The sequence below is a fragment of the Trachypithecus francoisi genome, unplaced genomic scaffold, assembly GCF_009764315.1.
Source record: "Trachypithecus francoisi isolate TF-2019V2 unplaced genomic scaffold, Tfra_2.0 Lachesis_group0, whole genome shotgun sequence".
Taxonomy (NCBI): Eukaryota; Metazoa; Chordata; class Mammalia; order Primates; family Cercopithecidae; genus Trachypithecus; species Trachypithecus francoisi.
The window spans coordinates 152,596,111-152,614,264 of NW_022681453.1; the positions used below are offsets into that span (position 1 = coordinate 152,596,111).

At 40.9% G+C, this 18,154-nt stretch overlaps 1 protein-coding gene and 1 pseudogene across 1 annotated transcript in view; one reads left to right on the forward strand and one right to left on the reverse strand.

Annotated features, from left to right (window-relative positions):
- Positions 1-2,968: 2,968 nt before the first annotated feature.
- The window catches only part of ZBTB38 (zinc finger and BTB domain containing 38), a 157,750-nt gene continuing 142,564 nt past the window's right edge, over positions 2,969-18,154 (reverse strand). The window contains exon 3 of the transcript XR_004437316.1: positions 2,969-3,335. The gene's annotated coding sequence lies outside the window, so the exon portion shown is untranslated. The remainder of the gene's footprint in view (positions 3,336-18,154) is intronic.
- On the forward strand, positions 8,144-9,429 carry LOC117084102 (annotated as a pseudogene).

The window sequence follows — 18,154 nt, forward strand, 5'->3', positions numbered from 1 at the left end:
CTTCTTCTTCTTCTTCCTCTTCTTCTTCTCCTTCTTCCTCTCCTCCTCCTCCTTCTTCCTCCTCCTCTTCTCCTTCTCCTTCTCCTTCTCCTTCTCCTTCTCCTTCTCCTTCTCCTTCTCCTTCTTCTTCTTCTTCTTCTTCTTCTTCTTCTTCTTCTTCTTCTTCTTCTTCTTCCTCTTTTTCTTCTTTAGATGGAGTTCCGCTATGTTGCCTAGGTGAGTCTTGAACTCCTCCTTACGGGATTCTCTTGCTTCAGCCTCAGTAGCTGGGACCGTAGGTGTGTGTCATAGCACCAGGTTGGAGCAGTTCTTATCAAAATATTTTTCCTCTTATCTTCTCCAATATCCAACAAAACCAAGATCTCTCACTCTCTTTCCCCAGAGTAGCATGCTCTCCCATCCACCCATTCTCTCCTTCTATCTCTGGCTGTCTTCCTGCTCCCACTTGGTGCCTCTGAACACATCAAGGGCCTCCACTCTCAGTTGCCTCTTGCAAGAAAAGCTTGGCTTTGATTCTTTTCTCCCTAGAATGTACCCATGTGGCTTATGTCATTTCTATTCCTTATTTTTTACAGTTTTGCATCAAAATCCCAAAGATCAGGTCTGGACCCTCCACGCTCTTCTCTACAGTTGGGTGTGGGTGGATGGGAGGAACTGAGCAGCCCAGGCAGCACCAAATTTAGCAGAGTGGGGAGGAGGACGAGAAAAACTGGCAACACTAGTATGTGTGAAGGGTTGCAGACTTTTTTCACCCTACCCACAGATGTGCAAAGAAGATGTAGCATCTTCATTTCTCTAAAATTGTTCTTCTCTTCCTTATGAGTCTCCAATCACTGAATAGAGGGGAAAATATTCTGGTGCACCAGTTTGTTTGTTTGTTTGTTTGTTTTGAGACAGGGTCTCACTCTGTCACCCAGGCTGGAGTGCAGTGGATGATCATAGCTCAGTGCAACCTCGAATTTCTGGGCTCAAGGGATCCTTCTGTTTTAGCCTCCTCAATAGCTGAGACTATAGGTATAAGCCATTTATTTTTATTTTATTTTTTGTTGAGATGGTGGTCTTGCTTTGTTGCCCCAGCAGATCTCAAATTCCTGGGCTTAAGCAATCCTTCTGCCTTGATCTCCCAAAGTACTGGAATTACAGGTGTCAGCGACCTAAATAGGCACACTATGTAAATGGTCCATCCATTTAGGTAAATAATGCTCAGCATCTTAGATATCTGTATTCTTTTTTTATTTTTTTGAGATGGTGTCTGGGTTTTTGATGGAGTTGTGGCTAAATGAGCCCATAGAGACAGAGAAGAGGTGGGGTCCTCATATTGATGCAGTATCTTCTGCATCTTTGCAGATTTCTGCTGTGGGTGGGTAGTCTGGATACTTCCTAGATACTTCTTTTGAGGGTGAAATGGGCTCAATCCTGGGAGTTGTGTGAGGGCCTGCTATTGAGGCTGTATCTATAGTACCTGTGGTTTGGTTTCTCCTGGCTTGGCAGGGCCTGCTTGTTTTCCCTGATGACTCAGACGCCACTCTGGCCGCCTCTCAGACCCTACATCCTCCATCTGGCTCTTCACTAGAATGCCTCTCCCCAGCCTTGCTGCTGATTCACCTTTCCTTTGTGATGACTGGTGCCTGGAAGCCTGGTGGCTACCAGCTCAGCTGCTTTCCAGGCCTCTTCCCTGGAGTATGTGGGAACTCCTTGGTCCAGTCTATTCCATACTGGTCTTGGGGGAAGCTCAGGAAATTATATTTCACCCCTTTCCCTGCAAGCTATGCTGTACTATTGAGTTAAACTTTGATATAGTCACTTCCGGGGTGGTGTCAGGCAACCGGTAAGGTGAACTCCTCCCAGGGTCCCAAAGATGCGGTACTCCGAAGCCCTCAGACTTTCCCCTATCTGCTTAACAAACCTCTTCACGTTGGGCAGGATCAGGAAAAGGAAGATTAGATGCGGCCTCCCTTACCTCTCTCTTCTTTTTTTCCTAGGTAGTCCCCTGGGATGAATAGTGGGGAGGGGGTTTCCTCTTTTTCTTCTTGTCTTTCCTTGTGTAAAACTCCAAGATTGGCCAGGCGCAGTGGCTCATGCCTGTAATTCCAGCACTTTGGGAGGCCGAGGCAGGCGGGTCGCCTGAGGTCAGGAGTGTGAGACCAGCCTGGCCAACATGGTGAAACCCCATCTCTACTAAAAATACAAAAATTAGCTGGATGTGGTAGCGTGCGCCTGTAATCTCAGCTACTCAGGAGGCTGAGGCAGGAGAATAGCTTGAACCTGGGAGGCGGAGGTTGCAGTGAACCAAGATTGTGCCATTGCACTCCAGCCTGGGCAAAAAGAGTGAAACTCCATCTCAAAAACAAAAACAAACAAACAAACAAACAAAAACCTCCAAGATCAAGGAATCTAGAACATTTTTTCTCTCTCTCTCTTAAAAGCCTAGCTTTTAAGCTACTACCTGGCCAAAAAGCCCCCAGATCCTATTTAGAAGTTGATAATTGGCCGGGCGCGGTGGCTCAAGCCTGTAATCCCAGCACTTTGGGAGGCCGAGATGGGCGGATCACGAGGTCAGGAGATCGAGACCATCCTGGCTAACACGGTGAAACCCCGTTTCTACTAAAAAATACAAAAAACTAGCCGGGCGAGGTGGCGGGCGCCTGTAGTCCCAGCTACTCAGGAGGCTGAGGCAGGAGAATGGCGGGAACCCGGGAGGCGGAGCTTGCAGTGAGCTGAGATCCGGTCACTGCACTCCAGCCTGGGAGACCGAGCGAGACTCTGTCTCAAAAAAAAAAAAAAAAAAAAAAAAAAAGTTGATAATTAACTGTTTTTTCCTCTTTTTCTTTTCTCTCTCTCTCTTTTTTTTGCATTCCCTCTGTAACAATCCTAAACCTCCCTGAGACAATTGGAAACCTCTAAAGACTGGGGGAAAGGTAAGTATAAGAAAATGTAAAAGAAGGCAGCGAGTTAAGGGGCTTCAAAATTATATTATCACCATTATATACATTGATAATTTTTCCTACGCACATCATGTTCTAATGTGGTTATTCCATAGAGGCTTGCAAGGCTGAGACCACAGCCCTGTGGGTAGACCACATCTGTCCAGCCAATGGCTGAAAGAAGATGTAGGTCCTCAGACAGGAAACCAGAACTCTGAGGGCAATCTTAGCAGACAGGAGAAAGCGTTCTTGGCTATCTTAAGGTTTCTTGGCCATCTTAAGGTTTCTTGGCCTGGCCTCACAGGAGCCTCAGGACAGTCCTCCCACATGTGGGTCAATTTTCTCTCTCAAATGGAGTCAGGCCAGGGTCTTTGAAGGCAGACTTCTTTGTAGGTCTCTGCTTCCCTGAATCTACGATTCAAAAGATTAGCGAAATAAAATATTTTTAGTAAGAGGACTAACATAGGAGTATCACTTTTTATTTTGCCAAACATGGATGTTTAAAACAAAGCATTGTTTGTATTGCAAATGTTTCTTTCAAAAAAAGTAAAAGTATTATTTGTATTGTCAGTGTTTTATTTAATACCTGAAAAGTTGACGATTTTATTTTAAGGAAGGCGTCATTTACTGACAAGCAAGAAAGTCACTTCAGTTGCCTGGATGGCATGGAGCAAAGGCATGGAACAGAGGCAGAGAAGGGAGATAAACAAGGTCATTCCAAGGCTGGTAGGTATACTTCTTTGCCCACAGGATTTGCACGGGGGCTATGGGAGGTGGGACCACAAGGACTCCAGAGCATGTCGATCCTTGAGTAACAGGGTGAGGACTAGAATGTCCACTGTGAGAAAGTCAGAGCTTCTGTCTGTTTCATGAGGAAGGAATTGACTAAGAGAAAGCCATATTTGGGAAATTTAAGTTGTAGGTTATGTGCAGCTTCTGGTGGAATTACTGCATTTTGTGGGAGAGAAGTGAGAGGAAGGAAAGCCATTTAGGAGAGAAAGCATGGAATCTATCCCAGACTTTGGCTGAAGTGTAACATCTAGTGAGACATGAATGGGGCACTTTTTCTGCATCTGTTAGTTATTGTGTCTGTTGGTTGCCATGGGGGACTGGGTGATTTTAAGAGAGCCACAGACACTCTTAAAAATCCAATAGATACGCACAAGGTAGATTTGAACATTTTAGACAATTTCTGTCTCTTCTGTACAGAACTTAGTCCACATTTGTACAGGTCTTCCACCTTGGTGCCTGTATGGTAATATGGCTTGCCCTTTTCCTTTGGGTCACTTACCACAATCCAGATTATTTCATTAACATGAGCGTTTCATTAATATCTGTTTCCTTCACTAAACCATGAGGTCCATAAGAACAGGGCTCATGGCCGGCGCGGTGGCTCACACCTATAATCCCAGCACTTCGGGAGGCCGAGGCGGGCGGATCACGAGGTCAGGAGATCGAGACCATCCTGGCTAAGACGGTGAAACCCCGTCTCTACTAAAAATACAAAAAATTAGTTGGGCATGGTAGCGGGTGCCTGTAGTCCCAGCTACTTGGGAGGCTGAGGCAGGAGAATGGTGTAACCCGGAAGGCGCAGCTTGCAGTGAGCCGAGATTGCACCACTGCACTCCAGCCTGGGTGAGAGCCAGACTCCGTCTCAAAAAAAAAAAAAAAAAAAAAAAAAGAACAGGGCTCATTATTTTACTCACGATTGTATCTCTAGCACCAAGTATGCACTCATAGGCCAGGCTCACACGTGTCATCCCAGCACTTAGGGAGGCCAAGGCTGGCGGATCACAAGGTCAGGAGATCGAGACCATCCTGGCTAAGACGGTGAAACGCCGTCTCTACTAAAAATACAAAAAATTAGCCAGGCGTGGTGGCGGGCGCCTGTAGTCCCAGCTACTCGGGAGACTGAGGCAGGAGAATGGCGTGAACCCGGGAGGCGGAGCTTGCAGTGAGCCCAGATGGCGCAGCTGCATTCCAGCCTGGGCGACAGAGCGAGACTCCGTCTCAAAAAAAAAGGCACTCAATAAATGAATCAACGCATGAATGTACCTCTAGGAAGAGTGATTGGAATCTCCTCATCAAGTACACTTTACTGTCAGTGTGAGGTATATTTGTTTGTTTTAACAAAGTGAGCTTCTTAAAGGCCACAATCAAACACAAATAAATAATGGATCCTACAGTTGCTGTTACGGGAAGTGGTCTTGGTAGTTCCCGGCAGCTGAGGCACGGTGCTAGTTTAGTGCCCCCTGTTGGATAAAACAGAAAATTCGGCTTTCTGCACAATCACATTGTCCCTTTACAAAGAAACATGTAGTCCCATCTGAATTTTGTGGCATCTCCTCTGGCATTAACAAATTGTTATATTTGACTTCATTTCCTCAGCTAAACTTACTGTTTTCTCACTCTTTCTCTATTAAATAGTAGCTTTGTTTCACCCCATTTTCCACATTTCAGATAAGGAAATCTTATGTAGTAAATTGTAGTAAAATTTCTAATTCACAAAAGTAGTCAGGGAATTGAAGTATTGCATTAATAAATTACCTTATAAGACATGTATGGATCACTTGAAGACACAGGTATTTGTTATAGAAATACATTCTATAGTGATGGTATGGCAACACATTCATAGAGAAGATTATTGAGAAGAGATACTCATACCAAAACCTATGGCATACAGCAAAAGCAGTATTAAGAGAGAAGTTTATAACAATAAATGCCTACATTAAAAAAGTAGAAAAATTTCAAATAACCAACCTAATTATGCATGTCAAGAAACTAGAAAATCAAGAAGCAGCCAACCCCAAAATTAGTAGGAAAAAAGAAATAACAAGGTTAAGAGCAGAAATAAACAGAACTGAGACCAAAAAAATACAAAAGAAATAAGGTGTTTTTTTGTTTGGTTTTTTTTTTTTTTTTTTTGAGACGGAGTCTGGCTCTGTCGCCCAGGCTGGAGTGCGATGGCCGGATCTCAGCTCACTGCAAGCTCCGCCTCCCAGGTTCACGCCATTCTCCTGCCTCCGCCTCCCAAGTAGCTGGGACTACAGGCGCCCGCCTCGTCGCCCGGCTAGTTTTTTTGTATTCTTTAGTAGAGACGGGGTTTCACCGTATTAGCCAGGATCGTCTCGATCTCCTGACCTTGTGATCCGCCTGTCTCGGCCTCCCAAAGTGCTGGGATTACAGGCTTGAGCCACCGCACCCGGCCTTAAGGTGTTTTTTTGAAAAGATAAACAAAATTGCCAAACCATTAGGCAGACTAAACAAGAAAAATAGAGAAAAGACCCGAATAAATAAAATCAGAAATGAAAAAAGGGGACATTACAACTGCTACTACAGAAGTCCAAAAGATTGTTAGAGACTGTTGTGAACAACTATACACCAAAAAATGAGAAACATAATGGAAATGCATAAATTCCTAGACATGTACAACCTACGAAGATTGAACCAAGAAGAAACAGAAAACCTGAATAGACCAATTGTGAGTAAAATGATTGAATCAGTATTAAAAGTCTCCCATCAAAGAAAAGTCCAGTACTTGATGATTTCACTGCTGAATTCTACCAAATATTTAAAGAAGAACTATACCAATTATTTTTAAACTTTCCCAAAAAGTTGAAGAGAAGAGAATTCTTCCAAATGCATCTTTGAGGCCAACTCATCCTGATACCAAAACCAGACAAGAACACAACAACAACATAAGAAAACTATAGGCCAATGTCCCTAAAGAACATAGATGCAAAAATCCTCAATACAATACTAGTAAACAGAGTCCAACAGCACATTAAAAAGATCATTCATCATGATTTACTGGGATTTATTCCAGGGATGCAAGGTTAGTTTAGCATATGCAAATCTATAAATGTGATATATTACGTCAAAAAAATGAAATACAAAAAATCATCTTAATAGATGCAGAGAAAGCATTTTATACAATTCAACATCCCTTTGTGACTAAAAAAAACCCCTCCAAAAATTAGGAACAGAGAAGATGTACCTTAATACAATGAAGGCCATATATGACAAACTCACAGCTAATATTATACTAAATGGGGAAAAACTGAAAGTTTCTTCTCTAAGAACTAGAATAAGACAAGGATGCCCACTCTTACCACTCTTATTCAACATAGTACTGGAATTCCTAGCCAGAGCAAATAAGCAAAAGAAATAAAGGGCATTCAAATTAGAAAGGAGGAAGTCACACTGTCCCTATTTGCAGATGACATGATTTTATATATAGAAAACCCTAAAAGTTCCACCAAAACAAAACAAAAAACTCTTAGAACTGATAAGCAAATTCAGTAAAATTGCAGGATAAAAAATTAACATACAAAAATCAGTATCATTTCTATATACCAATAACAGACTAGTGGAAAAAGAAATCAAGAGATCAGTCTCATTTACAACAGCTATAAAAAATGTAGGAGTAAATTTAACCAAGTTGATGAAAGATCTCTAAAAGGTAAACTATAAAACATGAATGAAAGAAATTGAAGAGGTCACAGAGAAAATGGAAAGACATCCCTGTTCATGGACTGGAAGAATTTATACTATGAAAATGACCATACCACCAAAAACGATCTACAGATTCAGTGCAATCTCTATCAAAATACCAAAGACATTCTTCACAGAAGTAGAAAAAATGACCCTAAAATTCATATGAAACCACAGAAGTCCAGTAAGAATGTTAGCTTAAAATTTTCTTTTTTTTTTTTTTTTGTATTTTTTTAGTAGAGACGGGGTTTCACCGTGTTAGCCAGGATGGTTTCAATCTCCTGACCTCGTGATCTGCCCGTCTCGGCCTCCCAAAGTGCTGGGATTACAGGCTTGAGCCACCGCGCCCGGCAAAATTTTCTTTAAAACAAAAGAAACCACCGAAGGCCCCAAATAGCCAAAGCAGTCCTGAGTGAAAAACAACAAAACTGGAGGCATCGCATTACCTGACTTCAAAATATACTGCAAAACTATACTAAACAACACAGCATGGTACTGGCATAAAACCAGACACATAGACCAATGGAACACAGTTGAGAACCCAGAAATAAATCCATGTATTTACAGCCAATTAATTTTTGACAAAAGTACCAAGAACATTCAATGGAGAAATGACAGTCTCTTCAGTAAATGGTGCTGGGAAAACTGCATATTCATAGACAGAAAAATGAAACCCCTATCTCGGTCATCAGCAAAGCTTGAGTCCTGTCCTCTCACTCTCCTCCCTGGACAGCATGAGCTTCACCACTCGCTCTACCTTCTCCATCAACTACTGGTCCCTGGAGTCCTCCCAGGCACCCAGCTACAGCACCTGGCCAGTCAGCAGCATGGTGAGTGTCTATGCAGGCGTGGGGGGCTCTGGTTCCTGGATCTCTGTGTCCTGCTCCATCAGTTTCCCGGGTGGCTTGGGGTCCAGGGGTGTGGCTGTGGGGATGGCCGGAGGTCTGGTAGGAATGGGAGGCATCCAAAATGAAAAGGAGACCATGCAAAGCCTGAACAACTGCCTGGCCTCCTACCTGAAGACAGAGAACCAGAAGCTGGAGAGCAAAATCTGGGAGCATCTGGAGAAGAAGGAACCCCAGGACAGAGACTGGGGCCATTACTTCAAGACCATTGAGGATCGGAGGGCTCAGATCTTCGCAAATACTGTGGACAATGCTCTCATGGTTCTGCAGATCGACAATGTCTGTCTTGCTGCTGCTGATAATTTTCGAGTCAAGTATGAGACAGAGCTGGCCATGCGCCAGTCTGTGGAGAGGGACAACCGTGAGCTCCCCAAGGTCACTGATGACACCAATGTCACTCGCTGCAGCTGTAGACAGAGACCGAGGCTCTCAAGGAGGAACTGCTCTTTATGAAAAAGAACCACAAAGAGGAAGTAAAAGGCCTACAAACCCAGGTTGCCAGCTCTGGGTTGACTGTGGAGGTAGATGCCCCCAAATCTCAGGTCCTCGCCAAGATCATGGCAGACATCCAGGCTCAATATGACGAGCTGGCTCAGAAGAACCGAGAGGGGCTAGACAAGTACTGGTCTCAGCAGATCGAGGAGGGCAGCACAGTAGTCACCACGCAGTCCGCTGAGATTAGAGCTGCTGAGATGACGCTCAGGGAGCTGAGACGTACAGTCCAGTCCTTGGAGATCGACCTGAACTCGATGAGAAATCTGAAGCCCAGCTTGGAGAACAGCCTGAGGAAGGTGGAGGCCCGCTATGCCCTGCAGATGGAGCAGCTCAATGGGATCCTGCTGTATCTGGAGTCAGAGGTGGCACAGACCCGGGCAGAGGGGCAGTGCCAGGTCCAGGAGTATGAGGCCCTGCCGAACATCAAGGTCAAGCTGAAGGCTGAGAGCACCACCTACTGCTGCCTGCTGGAAAATGGCGAGGGCTTCAATCTTGGTGATGCCCTGGACGGTAGCAACTCCATGCAAACCATCCAAAAGACCACCACCCACCAGATAGTGGATGGCAAAGTGGTGTCTGAGACCAATGACACCAAAGTTCTAAGACATTAAGACAGCAGAACCAGGGTACCCTTTGGGGAGCAGGAGGCCAATAAAAAGTTCAGTGGTTAAAAAAAAAAAAGATTGCAACCCCTGCTTTTTTTTGTTCTCCATTTGCTTGGTAGATCTTCCTCCATCCCTTTATTTGAGCCTATGTATGTCTCTGCATAAAACAGACTTTAAACCATCAAAGATCAAAAGAGACAAAGAAGGCCATTACATAATGGTAAAGGGATCAATTCAACAGGAAGAGCTAACTCTCCTAAATATATATGCACCCAATACAGGAGCACCCAGATTCATATAGCAAGTCCTTAGAGACTTACAAAGAGACTTAGACTCCCATACAATAATAATGGGAGACTTCACTCCACTGTCAACATTAGACAGATCAACGAGACAGAAAGTTAACAAGGATATCCAGGAATTGAACTCATCTCTGCACCAAGCGGACCTAATAGACATCTATAGAACTCTCCACCCCAAATCAACAGAATATGCTTTCTTCTCAGCACCACATCGCACTTATTCCAAAATTGACCACATAATTGGAAGTAAAGCACTCCTTAGCAAATGTAAAAGAACAGAAATTATAACAAACTGTCTCTCAGACCACAGTGCAATCAAACTAGAACTCAGGACTAAGAAACTCAATCAAAACCGCTCAACTACATGGAAACTGAACAACCTGCTCCTGAATGACTACTGGGTACATAATGAAATGAAGGCAGAAATAAAGATGTTCTTTGAAACCAATGAGAACAAAGATACAACATACCAGAATCTCTGGGACACATTTAAAGCAATGTGTAGAGGGAAATTTATAGCACTAAATGCCCACAAGAGAAAGCTGGAAAGATGTAAAATTGACACTCTAACATCACAATTAAAAGAACTGGAGAAGCAGGAGCAAACACATTCAAAAGCTAGCAGAAGGCAAGAAATAACTAAGATCAGAGCAGAACTGAAGGAGATAGAGACACAAAAAACCCTCCAAAAAATCAATGAATCCAGGAGTTGGTTTTTTGAAAAAATCAACAAAACTGACAGACCGCTAGCAAGACTAATAAAGAAGAAAAGAGAGAAGAATCAAATAGATGCAATAAAAAATGATAAAGGGGATATCACCACGGACCCCACAGAAATACAAACTACCATCAGAGAATACTATAAACACCTCTACGCAAATCAACTAGAAAATCTAGAAGAAATGGATAATTTCCTGGACACTTACACTCTTCCAAGACTAAACCAGGAAGAAGTTGAATCCCTGAATAGACCAATAGCAGGCTCTGAAATTGAGGCAACAATTAATAGCCTACCACCAAAAAAGTCCAGGACCAGATGGATTCACAGCTGAATTCTACCAGAGGTACAAGGAGGAGCTGGTACCATTCCTTCTGAAACTATTCCAATCAATTGAAAAAGAGGGAATCCTCCCTAACTCATTTTATGAGGCCAACATCATCCTGATACCAAAGCCTGGCAGAGACACAACAAAAAAAGAGAATTTTAGACCAATATCCCTGATGAACATCGATGCAAAAATCCTCAATAAAATACTGGCAAACCGGATTCAGCAGCACATCAAAAAGCTTATCCACCATGATCAAGTGGGCTTCATCCCTGGGATGCAAGGCTGGTTCAACATTCGCAAATCAATAAACGTAATCCAGCATATAAACAGAACCAAAGACAAGAACCACATGATTATCTCAATAGATGCAGAAAAGGCTTTTGACAAAATTCAACAGCCCTTCATGCTAAAAACGCTCAAGAAATTCGGTATTGATGGAACGTACCTCAAAATAATAAGAGCTATTTATGACAAACCCACAGCTAATATCATACTGAATGGGCAAAAACTGGAAAAATTCCCTTTGAAAACTGGCACAAGACAGGGATGCCCTCTCTCACTGCTCCTATTCAACATAGTGTTGGAAGTTCTGGCTAGGGCAATCAGGCAAGAGAAAGAAATCAAGGGTATCCAGTTAGGAAAAGAAGAAGTCAAATTGTCCCTGTTTGCAGATGACATGATTGTATATTTAGAAAACCCCATTGTCTCAGCCCAAAATCTCCTTAAGCTGATAAGCAACTTCAGCAAAGTCTCAGGATACAAAATTAATGTGCAAAAATCACAAGCATTCTTATACACCAGTAAGAGACAAACAGAGAGCCAAATCATGAATGAACTTCCATTCACAATTGCTTCAAAGAGAATAAAATACCTAGGAATCCAACTTACAAGGGATGTAAAGGACCTCTTCAAGGAGAACTACAAACCACTGCTCAGTGAAATAAAAGAGGACACTAACAAATGGAAGAACATACCATGCTCATGGATAGGAAGAATCAATATCATGAAAATGGCCATACTGCCCAAGGTTATTTATAGATTCAATGCCATCCCCATCAAGCTACCAATGAGTTTCTTCACAGAATTGGAAAAAATGGCTTTAAAGTTCATATGGAACCAAAAAAGAGCCCACATTGCCAAGACAATCCTAAGTCATAAGAACAAAGCTGGAGGCATCACGCTACCTGACTTCAAACTATACTACAAGGCTACAGTAACCAAAACAGCATGGTACTGGTACCAAAACAGAGATATAGACCAATGGAACAGAACAGAGTCCTCAGAAATGATACCACACATCTACAGCCATCTGATCTTTGACAAACCTGAGAGAAACAAGAAATGGGGAAAGGATTCCCTATTTAATAAATGGTGCTGGGAAAATTGGCTAGCCATAAGTAGAAAGCTGAAACTGGATCCTTTCCTTACTCCTTATATGAAAATTAATTCAGGATGGATTAGAGACTTAAATGTTAGACCTAATACCATAAAAACCCTAGAAGAAAACCTAGGTAGTACTATTCAGGACATAGGCATGGGCAAGGACTTTATGTCTAAAACACCAAAAGCAATGGCAGCAAAAGCCAAAATTGACAAATGGGATCTCATTAAACTAAAGAGCTTCTGCACAGCAAAAGAAACTACCATCAGAGTGAACAGGCAACCTACAGAATGGGAAAAATTTTTGCAATCTACTCATCTGACAAAGGGCTAATATCCAGAATCTACAAAGAACTCAAACAAATTTACAGGAAAAAAACAAACAACCCCATCAAAAAGTGGGCAAAGGATATGAACAGACATTTCTCAAAAGAAGACATTCATACAGCCAACAGACACATGAAAAAATGCTCATCATCACTGGCCATCAGAGAAATGCAAATCAAAACCACAATGAGATACCATCTCACACCAGTTAGAATGGCAATCATTCAAAAGTCAGGAAACAACAGGTGCTGGAGAGGATGTGGAGAAATAGGAACACTTTTACACTGTTGGTGGGATTGTAAACTAGTTCAACCATTATGGAAAACAGTATGGCAATTCCTCAAGGATCTAGAACTAGATGTGCCATATGACCCAGCCATCCCACTACTGGGTATATACCCAAAGGATTATAAATCATGCTGCTATAAAGACACATGCACACGTATATTTATTGTGGCACTATTCACAATAGCAAAGACTTAATCAACCCAAATGTCCATCTGTGACAGACTGGATTAAGAAAATTTGGCACCTATACACCATGGAATATTATGCAGCCATAAAAAAGGATGAGTTTGCATCCTTTGTAGGGACATGGATGCAGCTGGAAACCATCATTCTTAGCAAACTATCACAAGAACAGAAAACCAAACACCACACGTTCTCACTCATAGGTGGGAACTGAACAATGACATCACTTGGACTCGGGAAGGGGAACATCACACATCGGGGCCTATCATGGGGGGGGGAGGGATTGCATTGGGAGTTATACCTGATATAAATGACGAATTGATGGGTGCTGACGAGTTGATGGGTGCAGCACACCAACATGGCACAAGTATACATATGTAACAAACCTGCACGTTATGCACATGTACCCTAGAACTTAAAGTATAATAAAAAATAAAAATAAATAAATAAATAAATAAAAATTAAAAAAAAAAGAGAAACCCCTATTTCTCACCATACATAAAAATCAAATCAAAATGGATTAAAAACTTAAAAGTAAGACTTGAAACTACTAGAGGAAAACATCAGGAAAGTGCTTTATGATATTGGTCTGGGTGAATTTTTCGGGGTTAAAACCTCAAAAGCATAGACAGCTAAAGAAAAAATAGGCAAATAAGATTGCATAAAGCTAAAAAGCTTCTGCACAGCAAAGGAAACAATCAACAAAGTGAAGAGACAATCTATAGATTGGGAAAAATATTTGCAAAGTATCCATTCAACAAGGGATTAATAACCAGAATATATAGGGAACTCAACTCAACAACAACAACAACAAAACAACAAAACACCAAGTAATACAATTTTTAAAAGGGCAAATGAACTGAAGAGACATTTCTCAAAATCAGACATACAAATGGCCAATAGGCATATAAAAAATGCTCAACATTACTAATTATCAGGAAAATGCAAATCAAAACCACAGTGAGATCTCACCTCATCCCAGTTAGAACGGCTATTATCAAAAACACAAAAAAGCAGATGCTGGTGAGGATGTGGATGGAGAAAGGAAAACACTCATACACTGCAGATGGAAATATAAATCAGTACAGTCACTACGGAAAACAGTGTGGAGGTTCCTCAAAACACTGAGATCTAAAAATAGATCTACCATATGATCCAACAATCCCACTGCTAGATATATGTGCAAAAGAAAGGAAACAAGTATATTGAAGAGATATCTGCATACCTATGTTTATTGCAGCATTCTTCACGATAGCTAAGATATGAGATGAATCTAAGTGTCCATCAATGGATGTATGCATAAAGAAAATGTGGTACATATACACAATGAAATACAACTCAGTCATAAAAAAGAATGAAATCCTGTCACTCGCAGTAACATGAATGAAACGAGAGATTGCTATGTTAAGTGAAATAACTAGGTGAGTAAAGTGAAAAAAGACAAATACTGCATTCTCTCACTCACACGTGGGAGCTTAAAAAGTTGATCTCATGGAGGTGGAGAGTAGAATGATGGTTGCCAGAGGTTGGGAAGGTCGGGGGATGAATAGAGGTTGGTTAATGGGTGCAAAAAATACAGTTAGATAAAAGGAATATATTCTAGTGTTTGATGGCACAGGAGGATGACTAAGTTAACAATAATTTATCATGTATTTCAAAATAACTAGAAGAGAAAATTTGAAATGTTCCCAACACAAAGAAATGATAAATGTTTGAGGTAATGGGTATTCTATTCACCATGATTTGATCATTACACATTGTATTCATGTATCAAAATATCAAATGTACTCCATAAATATGTACAATTACTATGTATCAATTTAAAAGTTACTACTTACTAGAAGAAAGCTATCTTAAAGTTCTTATGGAACCTAAATAAAAGCCCAAATAACCAAAGCATCCCTAAGCAAAAAGAATAAATCTGGAGGCATCACATTGCCTGATGTCAAATTATACTGCAAGGCTATAGTAACTAAAACAGCATGGTACTGGTACAAAAATAGACACATTGATCAAGGGTTCAGAACAGAGGACCCAGAAATAAAGTCACATACCTACAACCAACTGATTTTTGACAAAGTTGACAAAAATAAACAATAGGGAAAGGACACCCTTATTTAATAAATGGTTCTGGGAAAATTGGCTAGCCACATGTGGGAGAAGGAAACTGGACCCCTTTGTCTCATCACATACAAAAACTAATTCAAGATGGATTAAAGACCTAAATGTAAAGCCTGAAGCTATTAAAATCCTAGAAGAAAATCTAGGAAAAACACTTCTGAATATCAGCCTAGGTAAAGAATTTATGACAAAGACCCCAAAAGTAAATGCAATAAAAACCAAAACAGACAAATGGGATTTAATTAAACTGAAATACTTCTGAAATAATCAACAGAATGAACAGACAACCTATAGAATGGTAGAAAATATGTGCAAATTATTCCTTCACCAAAGGACTAATATCCAGAATCTACGAGGAACTCAAACAATTGAGTAAGAAAAAAAACAAGTAACTCCATTAAAAACTGGGCAAAGGACATGAATGGATATTTCTTAAAAGAAGAAATATAAGCAGCCAACAAACACATGAAAAAATGCTCAACATCACTCAGTCATTAACGAAATGCAAACAAAAACCACACTGAGATACCATCTTACATCAGTCAGAATAACTACTATTAAAAAGTTAAAAACAACACATGTTGGCATAGATGCAAAAAAAGAGAACTGTTGTACCCTGACGGTGGGAATGTAGATTTGGTTCAACCTTTATGGAAAAAGCTCAAGGAACTAAAAATAGAGCAATCCCACTAAAGGAATCTACCTCAAACAAAAGAAATAAAATTAAAAAAAACACCCACACTTGTGTGTTTATTGCAGCACTATTATTTATCATAGCAAAATCAAGGAGCCAATGTAGCATCCATCAATGATTGGTTGGATACAGAAAATGTGATATATATATATTTATATATATATACAGAAAACATGATATATATTATATATATATCACATTTTATATATATATATAAACACAAAAAAGCAGATGCTGGTGAGGATGTGGAGAAAGGAAAACACTCATACACTGCAGAGGGAAATATAAATCAGTATGGTCACTATGGAAAACAGTGTAGAGGTTCCTTATACAGAAAATGTGATACATATATTTATATATATATATACACACAGAAAATGTGATATATATATATATATATAAGTTACTACTTATAACCTACATTTAAATAAGAGCTTTGTTGAGATATAATTCACATACCATAAAATTCACCCATTATACTTTAAAATATAATTAAATGTTTTCAATTTATTTTTTTAAAAACTTTTTTTTGAGACAGAGTTTCACTCTTGTTGCCCAAGCTGGAGTGCAGTGGCGCCATCTCAGTTCACTGCAACCTCCACCTCCCAAGTTCAAGCGATTGTCCTGTCTCTGCCTCCCAAGTAGCTGGGATTACAGGCACCTGCCACCAAGTCAGCTATTTTTTTGTATTTTTAGTGGAGATGGGGTTTCATTATGTTGGCCAGCTGGTCTCGAATTCCTGATCTCAGGTGATCCACCCACCTTGGCCTCCTAAAGTGCTGGAATTACAGGCGTGAGCCACCGCACCTGGCCTTAAATATTTTTTAGTACGTTCGCAGAGTTGAACAACCATCATCACAATCAATTTTATCATATTTTCCTCACCCCCCCAAAGAAACTCCATACCCATTAGGAGTCACTTTCCATTTCCCTCTAACTCATTCTCCCTCCCATTCCATCCCCACCCTATCCCTAAGCAACTGATAATCAACTTTCTGTCTCTGTAGATTTGCCTATTCTTAAGGCTGAATGATATTTCGTTGTGCAGATAGGACACATTTTATCTATCCTTTCATCAGTTGATGGACATTTGGGTTGTTTACACTTTTTGGTTATTATGAAGGATGCTTGTCTTCAAGTGTGTGTATAGACGTAGGCTTTCATTTGTTTTCAGTGAATTTCACTTCAGCCAGGAGTGAAATTGCTGGGTCATGTGGTAACTCTCTGTTTAATCTTTTGAGGAACTGCCAAATTGTTTCTAAGGCAGCCGCACCATTTTACATTTCCACCAGCAATGCATGTGGGTTCCAATTTCTCTACATTTTCCCTCATACTTTATCTTTTTTTTTTTTTTTATTACAGCCACTCTAGTTGGTGTGAGGTGGTATTTCATTGTGGTTTTGATTAGCAGTTCCCTAATGGCTAATGATGTTGGACATCTTGTGTTTATTATGTTGAGCATCATGTGCTTATTAGCCATTTGTATATCTGAAAAAATATACAAATGTGCATGTTTCCTACATTAGTATATTGTATAATGGTGGGTGTGTTTCTAGTGTACTCATCACCCCAAAATCTGGGCAAAAATGTCTATTTAGATTCCTTGCCCATTTATAGATTGCGTTGTCTTTTTGAGTTGTAATAGTACTTTACATATTTCAAATATGTCTTTTATCAGACACATGATTTTCAAACGTTATCTACCATTCTGTGGGTTGTCTTCATTTTCTTGATAGTGCCCTTTGAAGCATAAAGTTTTAAATTTCGGTGATGTCCAGTTCACCTATTTTTTGTTGCTTGCGCTTTTGCTGCCATATTTAATACATAATTCACCTTTATAAGTTATCCTGATATGCAAATATTATTCATTGTGTGGATAGAAATTAATATGTTATCTACATTTATATGAAATAATTTAAATATCTTGGGTTTATGTGTACATTCTTAATTACTAGAAATCCAGAAAACAAGATGTGACCTACATGCAGCCCCATTGAAGAGGAAAGGCTTTTTTTTTTTTTTGAGACGGAGTCTCGCTCTGTCCCCCAGGCTGGAGTGCAGGGGCGCGATCTCGGCTCACTGCAAGCTCCACTTCCCGGGTTCACGCCATTCTCCTGCCTCAGCCTCCCGAGTAGCTGGGACTACAGGCGCCCGCCGCCACGCCCGGTTAATTTTAGTAGACATGGGGTTTCACTGTGTTAGCCAGGATGGTCTCAATCTCCCGACCTCGTGATCGGCCCGCCTCGGCCTCCCAAAGCGCTGGGATCACAGGCGTGAGCCTCCGCTCCCGACCAAGGAAAGGCATTTTCTATCTGAGACAATTGCTTTAAAAGTTAGAGGAGGGTGAGGTTGGACTGAGGGGATGGGTTTTATCCGTGTGACTCACA